General features: G+C 40.3%; 1 long non-coding RNA gene across 1 annotated transcript; it reads right to left on the bottom strand.

Annotated features, from left to right (window-relative positions):
* Positions 1-2881: 2881 nt before the first annotated feature.
* On the bottom strand, positions 2882-6711 carry LOC109319281. The gene is made up of 2 exons (XR_002103459.1): positions 6443-6711; positions 2882-2926 (listed from the first exon to the last, which is right to left on the bottom strand). It is a non-coding gene; the product is annotated as an uncharacterized LOC109319281 (long non-coding RNA).
* Between the last annotated feature and the right edge of the window lie 1959 nt (positions 6712-8670).

Raw genomic sequence — 8670 nt, 5'->3', positions numbered from 1 at the left:
CAGCAATCAGGCCCCTCCTTGTACAAAGTTGTTTCCATCATACCTTGCTTCCCTTCCTCTCCTGCTTTGTCTCCAGGGAGCTCTTAAGTTCCCACTGGGATATATCTTCATTACTCAAATGCTCTAAAGATGGGCTTCCTTGAGAGGGATCACTGTTCCTCTTTAAGGGAAAGACTGCTCTGTTACACAGCCCCAAACAACTGAAATAAATATTGGACTTAATTGTGCTCTGTGTTGTGATGTAGCTAGTTTAAAATATCCATATCATTTCTTGGTATTTTCTATGGAAGCCACTGCAGTATCACTGAGAAACACATCTGTAATGCAAGCAATTAACAATTAATTCATAGTTTTACTGAGCACTGTTCCATCATAGAAGCCTCATGATCACATACTTCTTTCAACACAGCTATGTTGCATGCTTTCTTTACTTACACTTGGCACTCTGGGCACCTTAGATTAGATACCTACTTGTAAGATGCCAAGAGTAGAATATGGACTGGCATACAAAGAGAAAAGAAAAATCATTGAACTTTAAAGAACTTTGAGCTATGTTGTCCATATATATTCCATGACCCACCCTCCTTCCACTTTGTTACAGCTTGCATTCAACAGTGAAAAAGAAACTGAGAGTTGAGTCATTGTGCTTATGTTTCATGTTTATACCCAACAGACACTGATAACTAAAGAGTTCCAATCTAAAACACAGGTTATGGTCACGAATAACAAATGAACATGTATGTGGACTACACATTTTGAATAACTTAACTGTTTGTCCAAATAACTAGTGTTCCATATTCTCTGTATTTATTATACACACACACATACACATTATACTTGTAACCTGTGCCAGTAAGATAAGCCAAGTGATGTGCCAGATTTCAAATCCTCAGGGTAGCAATAGCCCTGGGAACCCCAACTCAGGCAGATCTGCTGACTGAGGTGTCCCATGGAGAGGTGTGTTTCTCACGCTCACTGCCTAAGAATTTACTCTGAACCCAATGAACACATTGATTTCTTTATTATGTACAACCATATACAGAAAAGAAATGAATAAGCAACAGAAGAAAAATATCTATAATAACAATAGTTAATAATAAAGCCAACAATCTGAATAAAATTTACAAACTGCACCATCAGGTGAATAATTCCACCACACAGGGTGGTCCCACTTGCAGCAAAGAACTTCAACGATTACGTTCACCTCCTTATAACCCTTTAAAACAATTCCCCTCCTCCTTCCCCTTCCCCATAACGCAGGTTGATTTTCCTCTGGTCATAATCCCCTTCTCATAACAATAAATGGCAACACAGCTTTAACTATGATCCACCGCTAAATGGCAGAGGTGAGGTTTTTGCTGCTCCTTGGTCTTTCTCGGTAACTTAGCAAAACAAGTCTCCCGTCAGCCACTGCAGGTAATAGGCTTCTTTTCCATAGTTTCCTTCCAAAAAAATACACCTCCTGCAAATATGAGGGATTAGTGTCCCCTCATACAGCCATGTAGGTTTGGGATTTCACAGCCCACTCCCTCTCTGGCCTGTCTGTCTCCCTCAGCACCTCCACATGCAGACAGTAGATTCCTCCTGCAGGTCTCTGTTCCTGCAGTACAATCTTTTGTAGCTCAAACAGAGGACTTCTCTCCACAGCTTTCTGACCAGGCAGCTTCTCCCAGCTCCCAGACAGCTTACCAGCCCCTCCCCACACTTTCCCTGGGTCCCTGTGTCCCTGACTGCACAGCTCCAACCTGGGTGGGGAATCAGCTTCACCTGGGATGATTCAGGCTCTCCTCCATCCTGATGTGATGTCTGCTCCCAGGCAAGCCTCAGCTCCATTCCCTCTGCCTGAGGGATGCAGGGAGGGGGAATGAGGGGGCTGAGCCTCTGCCCCTTTCTCCAGGGTTCTGTTGTTCTCTTCCAGCTCCTCTGTTCTTCTTATCCCCCCCTCCCCCTCAGCTTTTTATGGCTCAATAGCAGCCAATCAGAGCCCTTGGTTTGCAATGGAGGCTCTGGTCACAGTTCAAATGTTCCAATAAAAAGCATGCACTGTACACAGCATACCCTCCTGCCAGGAAAAGCTATTGCATCCTCCACAAACTTTTTCCTGCCTTTCTTGCAGAGTTCTTAGATACAGGACACCCCTCAGCTTGCACCCAAGCAAGCCTGTGCAACTGCTACATACTATATATTATATATGTGTATGTGCATGTGTATGTTTTATAAAAGAGCCCAAAATATAATATAGCATTTCAGTATTCAAATTTTCAATCCAGATTTCTTTGCCTACTACTTTCAGTGTAAATCTACACAAACAGCGTTTAATGTTGTCCATTCTGGTAAAGTCATTGTCTTTAGTTTAAAGGCCAGATTTATCTTGCAGTTTAGCACAGACAAGAAAGCTAAGAGAAGGGGGCATAGAGAAGGACATAGAATTGTTGAACTATAGGAAGGGTTGGTTGGAAGCTTTATAACAGCCCACAACTAATTTAATGCATAAAAAACAAGCACTTCAAAAATATGACGCATCCTTAAATAGTTCCCATATAAGGATTAGAGACACAGAAAGGAAGACTGTGCATTACAACTTTGAAATGTGGAAAACCCTATTGTGAACCACAGCATTTTAATTTTAGGTTTACAGTCTATCAGTACCACTACCCAAATTGATCTGTGTGAATGAAAACAATGAAATACCCACTCAGAAATTTAGGGCAGGATTCCCTTCAAACACAGCAGTATTGAGAAGAAATAATAGACCTTTTAACATAATTAACTGTTTATTGCTGAGAAGAGATGCATAGATTATGCAATAAAAAATGAATACAACATTAAACATAATTTCTTCCTTGACTTACACATTTAAGACTTACAATCATAGCTGTCCTATTTTTTCCCATGAAACTGTTGTTCACATCACTGAGAGCAGTGCCTAAAAGAGAGGATATAAACAAAAATCAATATAGCTGTGACAGTGTATACTAGCTGCTCCATGAAATAATAATCCCTGTATTACTTTAAGGACCAGTGATATCTACTATATTTCAGAGGAAATGGCAAATTTCACTCTTGGCAGGTAAAGTTTTTTCAAGCCACCATTAAATTCAGTTTTAGTCTGAAGAGTCACTACGTAAAAATGATATCTTCTAGCTCAATAGCCCATTTCTCTGTGTTAAGAGAGTCAGAACTCCTAATTTAATGATTAAAATACAAGAAAATCATCTCCCTATTCGCCTGTTCACATTGCACAGCATCATCAATACAATTTTTAATTTAGTTTTGATTCTGGAACTAAAAGCTAGAAAGAACCCAGCTGGTCTTTCAGGTTCTGTCTGACTTTTACAAGGTGGGTAGCTAACTAAAAAGCATGTCTTTAGTTATAGGCTTCATATAGACATTACAGCTAGCCACTGTGGATTAGATTGGTTTAAAAATGGCCCCCAATCTAAGATACATCATGGTAGCAGGAGGATCGGGCAGGCCTAGTGGTGTCCATGGGGGGTGGAGTTCAGGAGAGTTTGGCAGGATTGGAAGGGCTAATAGGGTCAGTGGGGGGATTGGTGGGTTAATAAAGTATGAAGTAGGGTTGGAGGATCAGGGTGCATTGGCAGGCTCAGAGAAGCTTTTTGATCCTGCCAAACACCTCAGCCCCCCTGGATGCTGCTTAATTGCACCTGATCCCACAGACTTCTCCCAGAGTTGGTTTTACTACCTTTCACCACTCCTGGGAGCCTAACTGAAGTAAATTGGGATGGGGGAAGGGAAGGTGGATTGGAGGTAGCTTCATATGGCATGAGCTGACAGGATCAGGGCAAGCTGGTGGCTCCATAGGGGAGGGTTGGTGGGATCAGGAGGGCTCTCTCCTTCACCAAGGAGTTATTTTTAGCCCCTCATACTTCCCCACACCAGGTGAAGAACACGCCCCCACCAGTGAACCAACCCCTCTGATCCTGCCTGCTCCTCCCATCACCCCAACTTACTTCCATCAACTCCAAGCACCAGGAAATGCCAGTGAAACCAGTACTGGGAGTGGCTTGTAGGCGCAGAAGGGTTGGCCAGCTTAAGGAGTGGGGTGCTAGCTGGTCTGTGGGATGAGGGTTGTCCATCTGGGAGTGGGAGTGGGAGTGGGGCTAGAGGGCTAAAAATAGCCTGGTGCTGGGGGAGGCAGGTAGGAAAAACATAGACACAAGGCTGCACTGGGAACAGGTAAAGAGGTTCAGTAGATTGGTCTAAGCTAGCCATACCTGTTCTAATTTAGTGCACCTCCAGGTACAGTTAAATCAGATTGGGTCAGCCATTTTTTGATTTATTTAACCTTCCTGGAGCTTCTGTACAGTTCATAGTTAGATCAACCTAACTAGGGATCTAAGTGCAAGGTCCACAAGTGGGCAAACTAAGTTAGATTGGGTGGCCATTTTTAATATGATCTAACTTTCCCCTAACCTCCCTGAATATCTTTACACAATTACAATCTAAGCAGATTTCATCTGGAACTCATAAGAGTAAACATTTACTCAGTTTAAGAAACCCATGAACAAAACAAGTCCTGCAGTTGTGAAATCCTTGACCTTTTTCATAGTAATTTCCATGTTGAAGCTTTTTCTCAAGACTGAAAACAAATATATTTTGCCAATTTAATATACAGGTGGTAAGCCCAATCATTTATTGTCATAGTTACTTAAAAGTAATCTCCAATGACTGCGTCTGCACAAGATATGTACTAAAAGACTGCACAGTAACCTGAGTTACTGCACAGTAGCTGCGCTGAAGAGCTTTTTTGTGATGCTGACTGCTCAGTTTCCAGGGACTACTGCGCAGTAGCATTTGCATGCTTTCTGCCATGTGACACTACTGCACAGTACTGTAGACATGGCCAGTATTCTACTGCAGGATTGCAAAATGGCCCAAGCATAATTTCTTTCTGTGAGAGTTGGGAATTGAAGGGAGAATTATTTCCGAATGTTTTAAGCTTGGTGCCTGGAAAATCTGGTCATCCTTTTCAGTTCTAACTGGACCTAAGCAACTTATCTAAGTATTTCCAAAATTCATAATAAATCTTTATTAAAACCTTTCCTATCCTGTCACACTTCCAGCCATTCAATTTTAACTTGCAGTACTAAACTATACTTAAAAGATTGATCATGGAATGTGCTCTTCCTACATTATTTAGTAGATCTCATTTACACTGCCTCCAAATTAGCTAATCGATACGTCTTTACATTAATCAAGTGCAGCAGTACTTATTACTGAAGACATAATATTCTTCTGATAGAGATATAGTACACTGGAAAAAAAGTCATTATCTGCTGCACAACAACCCAGAGTGCTGCAGCCGCTTAATACTAAATAAAATAGCCAATGTATCTAATATCTTCTATAAGCAGATCCACCTCTGAGCAGAGGTCATCACAGGCATCCAGGCATTCGAGTTACTTGAACAGGAATGAACATGTGTATCCTTCCATTGCTCCACTCTTTCTGGGATCTGGGAGAAATGAAGCAGGGAGAAATGTTCCCCCACTTTATCCAGGTTGACCCCTGTCTGGGGAACACCAGGGAAGCAGAGGCTGCTTGACAACTCCTGAGGACCAGGAGGAATGGAGAAGCAGGGAAAGGTTCCCCATGCCTTCCTCAGACCACAATCAGCATTGTATGGGTAGGTGAGAGGAGCAGCGGGGCAAATACAGACTTCAGCAGCTTCAGCTCATTTCACTTCTTTTCCCAGGTCTGCTGTGGCTCACTCTCTTTAAGGTCTTCAGCCTTCCCTGGCAGTATAGATTAAATAAACTAGTACGCTAAGCACATTCCACAACCAGCTACTCAATTTATAGTTCAAATTCATTCTCATGAGCTCCAATAAATACATAAATTTCAATTAAGTGCTTCTGAAAGGTTTTCTTTCAAAAAAAATTGAAGGGATTACCATGCTTTCCCAGGGTTTAATCTAACCCTAAACAGGAATATATAGATTTTAAGAATTGCCCTAAAAAAAAATACCTTGCTTCTACAATTTGATTTAAGTACACTGCATGCACACACTGACCAACGGAGAGTAGAGGAAGAGGAATAGGAAAATAAGGGAAATTTCTTTTGTTAAATATGTACCATTTGAGCCTTGCTCCAAGTGTTTGAGCCAAAGTATTTTGGCACAGCAGGATAAAACAGTGATCCATGTTATATTTAGTTACTACTGTAGTTTGGACAAAAATCTCTCAAAGCTCATAAAAGAAATCATGTGACTCCCTTGCTAAAATGGATATTTATAGGGAAGTATGTTTTTCCAGTATGTCAAGATGCTCAGGATTGTTTGGTGGTTCTCCACATGATGTCCAAAGTTTTCCTGGATTTCTCTGACACCAGATAATTATAGTTGTGAATGCGGGGTGATTCTCATTTGTTCCAAATCCTGTTTATAGCCTTAAGCAAAAAGTCAGGGTTACAGCCATACCTCAGAATAGAAAAGAAAGTAGGCAGATTTTTGGATCATTAGAGACTAGAGATGAGTAAACTTCAAAACTCTTGGAACATCAGCTCAGGAAGCATTTGGCATGAAATCCCAGCCTCACTGGGATTGCTGTTGACTTCGGTTGTGACATGGATTCAGTCTTGAAGCTTATTTCATATGTCTTTTGCCTGGACTTGAAATTTGATATAAGACCATTCTTAGCTCCAGGCCCAGCTAAATTGGACATACAACAAACATAGTGATTGTGACAAAGGTTATATTACTTATGCCTTTTCACTTCCAGAATTGGAGCATTATAAAGATACAAGGCCAAATGGAGGATGATACATCAGCATAATCATACTGAAGACAAAAAAATGGCAACTTTCACTAGATAAAGATCTTGCTCAGGAAAAAAAAAAAGGTATTTTTAAAATGATGATGTTTAAAATGAAAAAAAAAATCTCTTCCAAAAAAATAAAGAACACAACAAATTACTCTTATTTTTTCAAAAGTCAACAAAGGGGTTTTAAGTTGTTTAACTATAACTGTTTGCTAACCCTGGAGAGTAAGGAGAAGTCACTACCAGCTGAAGGCTAAGAATTTGTTATGGTGAAATGATCCAATTGCAATGAGTTTCAGTCTCTTTCTTCTTCCTTCCTCCAGGCCCTGATAGAGGGCAGGTTATACCATTGTAATCAGCATTACACAAGTGGAAAAAGAGTAGCAGACAGAAGAAGTAAATCCCTTAACCGAAGTTATGTTACCTAAATCAATGGGGCATTACCTTTGAAAGAATCAGAGCTAAAATTCTAGGAGTGTAAGTTAGGGCGTTGTTACACATTGCACAGTGAGCTGCTCAAATGGTGACTGGCACTAGTGCTAGCTTGAGTATGGAGCAGTCAAATGTTCAGGCCAATGGGATCTTGGAGGTCTGTAGTACCCGTGTCCCTCATCCCATCCTGGGCTTCCCCCTGCCTCCCAGGCTCCCCCAAATCAAGCTTTTTATCATCACCTCTTCTATGCCTCTAAGTTCTAAAAACTTTCTTTAGAATTTTCATTGCCAAAGCATTTTTCTGTCCCTTTAATGGATCATTTTGACCCAGACAAAATAATTAAGGAAATGTCTGAGCTATAAATAGTCCTATCCCTTTTTTTACCTTTGGCTTGCATTTTTTTTAAAGACAATACTATTTCATTCTGAACCCTTCAAAAGGAGTGAATTACAAAATAAGGAATTAAACCAAGAGATAAATACAATAACAGAGACCATGCACGCTTTTTCTAAACCTTGCTTGTTGTGAGCTGACAGTTTTGGAACCTTAAAAAGGTCATTTCCTTTGTGCAGAATTCCAAAGATCACAAAGGGAGAGCATATAGCTTTGAAATAAAGTAATGGAGACTGTTGTTCAATCCTTGATATAATCTAGTTTTTAAATGAATGGATTTTGAAAATTGCTGTTCATTTCTGCATCGTCCCATCAATTAAATATATGGTCAAGATTCTTTCTCTGCAACAATAGCTTCTTTGAGACACTGAGGTGCTACAAAGGACTCACAATCTGGCCTAAAATTAGTTACCAGAGAACGTTGTTTGAGAGAAACTCCCACTTCTCTAAATATTGCAGGATGTGAGGCTGGCTCCCTGAACAACTCCTTTCTGTGCCAACCGCAGCTCTGACATAGGAGAGAATTTTGCCTAATGCCTTGCTGAAAATAAATCAGTGTAAAATGAAGTAGTTCATGTTTAATGCCATAACAATCTGTAAACTTTATCTCATTTTCTTAAGAATGTAGAAGACATATTTTGCTCTTATCTTTGGTAAAGGTGAGCATTTAAAGTGCATTACAAGCTGAAGAGTGAATTTGTAATAATGGTACCTTTGTTACACAAGTTATCTGCCATTTGTGCATCTTTGCATCCCCTCTTCTTATTTCAGTGATAAAACGGTGGGTTACTATTGTTAGAACCGCACAGCTGATATAGCACAGAACAATATGGTAATAACTACAGACTCATCACTGGCATAAATTTATACAATAGAATAGAAGGACACTGAGATGACATTATGTATTATTATTAGACTTCTATTTACCCTGCACCTTATGTTTACCCAGCACTCAGCTTACTGCTTTTTGGAAACACAGGTCAAAGTTCTCTCTTTCCAGGATTTTTCAATAAGCATCACACAGCATTAAACCTTACTTATGCAAACTCCTGATAAGTAGGT

This window comes from Crocodylus porosus, unplaced genomic scaffold (genome assembly GCF_001723895.1).
Source record: "Crocodylus porosus isolate Cpor-Errol unplaced genomic scaffold, CroPor_comp1, whole genome shotgun sequence".
NCBI lineage: Eukaryota > Metazoa > Chordata > Crocodylia > Crocodylidae > Crocodylus > Crocodylus porosus.
Note: the sequence above shows the minus strand (reverse complement) of the source record. Positions and strands in the feature narration are given on the sequence as shown.